Source organism: Lepidothrix coronata, unplaced genomic scaffold (assembly GCF_001604755.1).
Source record: "Lepidothrix coronata isolate B3197 unplaced genomic scaffold, Lepidothrix_coronata-1.0 Scaffold97, whole genome shotgun sequence".
Lineage (NCBI taxonomy): Eukaryota > Metazoa > Chordata > Aves > Passeriformes > Pipridae > Lepidothrix > Lepidothrix coronata.
The window spans coordinates 470053-474590 of NW_016690277.1; positions in this window are offsets into that span (position 1 = coordinate 470053).

Consider the following 4538-nt stretch of genomic DNA (forward strand, 5'->3'; position numbering starts at 1 on the left):
AGGGGCAGTGTGCAAGAAAGGCCAGAGGTGATGCAAGGCTGTGCTTCCTGCCAGCGAGGCCTGGAGCAGAAAAATAGCAGTGTCCTCACCACAACCATTTCAGGAAGGTGGAAGAGCCCAGGATGGTCAGATACAGCAAAAGATACAGCCCTGCCTTCCCCCCTCTCCACCACCTGTTCTGATCCCAAACCAGCCAATGCAAATTAGTCTGGAAGTGAAACAAATGGTGCCTGTGAACCAAGGAGACATACCCAGCCCTTCTGTCTAGGGCAGGGTGGCTCACAGCCAGCGTAGTTAACTGATGGCCACAGGCTCCAGGTGCTCAGTGCCCCAAAGAAAAATCATCTGATTCACTCCCTCTATTGCACAAATGCCCTTCAGGAACTGATACACTTAATTACAGGGAACATTAGGTGCATTAGGAGCCCAGATCCAGTATTCAAGGGAAATGGCATGAGCTTAGCAGCCAGAAAAGGCTTGGGGATGCTAATCCTTGGGTCAGGGTTGATTGTGCATTGGCAGTACAGTGGAATGGAAATGACACAATGGTAATGCATAATGCATGCTACATGCATTCCAGACAGGGTCCAACCTTCCAGACTGTAACAGCTATCATCAACATGGCCTTGAAAGCAAAAATTAACAACCCTGGTAATTCCAGCATGATCTGAAGGACAGAGAGGACTGAAGGCAGCACAGCACCAAGGGGGCTGCCCTGCTGTGAGGACAGGTGGATGTGGCAGCATCTACCCAACATGACTCCATCCTTACCACAGAAAACTGTCATTGAGTAAGTGAACAGTGCCCACCTGGCCCTAGCTGCAGGCCCAGCAATCCGACAGCAAGGAGAGCTGCAGTTTGTCACCAGCACCACCCTCTTGGGGAGGAGGGCAACTGTATCACCCCCTGCAGCTTCTACCTTTAGGGTCCCCTCGTGCTTTTAAGAGGTACTTGTGTCCTTCTGGGTGTCACAACCAACACAGACTCCTGGCACCACAGTAATAATGGAAAGTATTAGTGTTAGACAAGTTTCAGCCACTGCATTACTACTAAATACATGCAGTTAAACTCCATTGGTGGGACTAAGCTAAAGGGCTTTTACTTTCTTTGAAGCACAAGGGAGAGTTTATAAAATGTTGCTTACAAAAGAGGTATTTCAATTTCTCTTTTTCATCTTTATTAACTCACATTGCTGCTGGGAAGCAATGCAGCCATGTTTTTAATGGAGAGGTTGCAGTCAGAAGAGGGCTGCCAGCAGGGAATGTGCTGTGATGCCAAGGGGTGGACAGCAGTTATCCCTTTACATGGGCTGACGAACTGGCCCTTCCCTACACTTTCCATTCTGTCCAGCAAACAAGATTTGAAAACAAAGTCTTAATGAAATGTGGAAGTTGTAAAAGAAAACCAGCTTTTTAGAGCTCTCTCAAGTTAGGAAAAACAAAGTTGAGACACAGTTTGGCAGATTAAGAGCCTGCTATTTTACCTGTTAATTACTTCATGACTAACTACTTTCCTTATTACATATCTGGCTTAGGAAACTTATGGCAAGTTTTACCAAACTTTTTCTCCCTATTACTTTCTAGGCTATGCAATTGTAACCACAAGCATTTTTCACAATTAGTCCCTGCCTAGGGTTTCAGCCTCTCATTACCGAAGAGCTAAGTCTCTCCAGGCTTTCCACCTCAGAAGTTTACAAAGGATGTATTACCTCTACTTTTAAAGACTGAGAAACTGAGGCATCCATAGAGAGAGTAGCCAGGAACAGCAGATAATGAAATCATCTGAGCAGCAATTCTGCAACTCCTGCCTGAAGCTACCAATCCATTATTAAGTTTTACACATTCAGTGACACAGTCTCTGTTCTTCTAGGAGGACGGTTCCTCCCTAGCCCTCCTACCCTCAAGCAGGGTGCAGGGCTGCTGCATCACAGGGCTCAGGGGCTCAAAAGCACCCTGGCTCTGCCATGAAGACAAAGTTCAACTGTGAAGCAGTTGGGAGTAAAGAAGGAGTAGACTGAAGCAGAACCAAGCAACATGAGCATCCACCTTAGGCTGGATACTCCTAGAGACAAAGATGACTTTAAAAAAAATTAACATACAACCTCTGCTGATTGCAATCAGATTCCCCAAAGCCTTTCACGAGCAGCTGACAGACTGCTACAGTAAGGGTTAATAAGACTAGAGTAAGCACATCCCTAATGTTAAAAACACCCCACTGAACTTTAGTTACTTTGACAAGCAGGACTGGAAATTTGATATTAATCAACTCCCAGGACAGAAGAGCACAGATACTGTTTTTACAGCACTACCAAAAAGGAAGTTTTTAGCAGCTAATATAACCCCCATCTTCCAAGACTCTTAATTCACTTCCTTTTATCCTGATCTCCCTTACCCAGTTTATAGGCAAATACTACCACCATTTGTTAAGCTTTTCTTTCCCAGCAATGGGGGGGGGGGGAAGTACTGCCTTACAGCAGCAGAGCTGAAAACCCCTTTTTCTGCAGTGACTTACTTCACCCTTGTACCACAGAACCTTGAAGCTCACAAGTAGCTGCTACGTGTGACATTCCCAGTCAGTTTGCTCAGAGCTCAGCCTGGGCAGGTACTCCTGGCCCCATCAGGCTCAATAAGCCTGTTCACCTTTGCCAAGCCACCCTCTTCACTGTCCACTTTTGGCCTGACCAGGGCAAAAAGAAAATACCCACAGTTACTCGTTGTTCAGTGCTCTAAAGCAATCATGTTATTTTGCAAATTATTTCAGGACTAAGAGAAGGGACCGACAGTTGTTTACACAGAAACTGTGCTAAGGCAAACTTGAAAGCTTATGTCACTGCATTTTTTTCTTACCCAAACCTAATCCCAAGCCCACTTGCTGCCCAGATCACACACTGCTGCTGTGTGCAAGTCCTGGGGGAGTCCAGTTTGAGTGCCAACCCTGTAATATTTGAATTCTCACCACAAACATTAAATAGAAGCAACTGGAAAATTCTCATACTGCAATTTTATTTTGATACCAAAATAGCAGCTGTTACTCTGAAATACAATCCCACACTGCTCCAGAGCCCAAAGATGATGCCTTGTACCCTAGTAGTCACTTCTCACACACATCATGGTTTCTCAAGTCTAGCTCAGGTGGTCCTGGCTGTGTAGTTTCTGTGATGCAACATTTCTCTATTTTTGCAGGAGGAACCATACCCAAACTAGATTCAAGACAAAGCAATGCAAGTGTCACTGTAATGGTACACAACCCAGTAATAATTCTGTTAGTACTTGTGCTCCTTACCTCCATGAGATGCAAGGAGTTGAGGACAAGTCTGGCCAGGTTAGCCAGGAGAGCTCTCCTGCTCAGCATCAGAATCTTGAGTTACATTACTCACATACTTATTTTTTGGTTATTTTGTGTGTGGGGGGGTTGTCTTTCTTTTTTTTCCCTCCCCACCTGCATGGCTCACTTTCTCTTCAACAAGATAGGAAGATAACTAGGTCACACTAGTTCCTCCATGCACCTCTCAGTTGAGTACAGGAGACCCAGCCCTCAGCCTGCAGCAGGAGCACTCCTTTCCCAGCTTAAGAGGATTTGGTGGTAGGCAGCTAATACAACCCATAAAAAAAGACAGCTCAACAGATTTATTCATCTTGACAACTGCAGTGCTCAACTCAAGCAGGAAATGAGAGGCCAGCAGCTTGGCCCAATATCTGGCAGCATATTATGAGCTCTCCTCCCAGGTTTTGTACTGGGTTAGGATTGGCCATGCACAACACATTCAGGTATTTTCAGCTGGAAGCCTTTTCTCTTCATCTTGTATTCTTACCTGACAAAGAGGCTCAGTGCTCGTTCACCCTCCAGCTCATGGATACGTGCAACAGTCATCTACTCACACTGGGGCTGAGTGCAGGAATTTCTCCCCCAGACCAGCAGCAGCCAGGCTGCTCTCCCTGCTAGTGTGCCCTTAAGAGGAGCAGCTAACATCAAAGATTTACCTTACCCACCCCAATCCCTCGGTTGCCACAGGAGCAGCACAACATGCTTTCAAACAAAGAACATCTGTGACAAGCCAAAGGGATTTACTGCTCATCTTCCGAGGAGTTTTACACTCAGGAGAGTCCTGCAAGGGGCACAAAGAGATGCCAATGAGCATGTAACCTACACCATAGGGAACACGAGGAAAGGTCCCAGAGGTGCATTGAGATGCCCTCACAGGGCAGTTTTTAGCAGTAACTTGGGCACAGCAAATAGAGTTTGGTCTTCAGATACTAAATTTATGGATAATTCATCCACAGCAGAATGACTTCAACAAAAAAAATGTCATCAGCAGCATGGATTAAAAATAAACAAAAAACAAACAAACAGAAAACCCAAACAACAACAAAAAAACCCTCATACACAAAAACCCCCAAACCACCCCCCCACACACCTTCCCCCCAGAAAGGTCTCACAAAACCACTCTCCTTTTACCTTCCTTAGAAATAAGTCTCAAAGAAGTAGTTCACAGGGCTCTGGAGCCAAATATCCACCAGCACATCCACAATCCACAACAC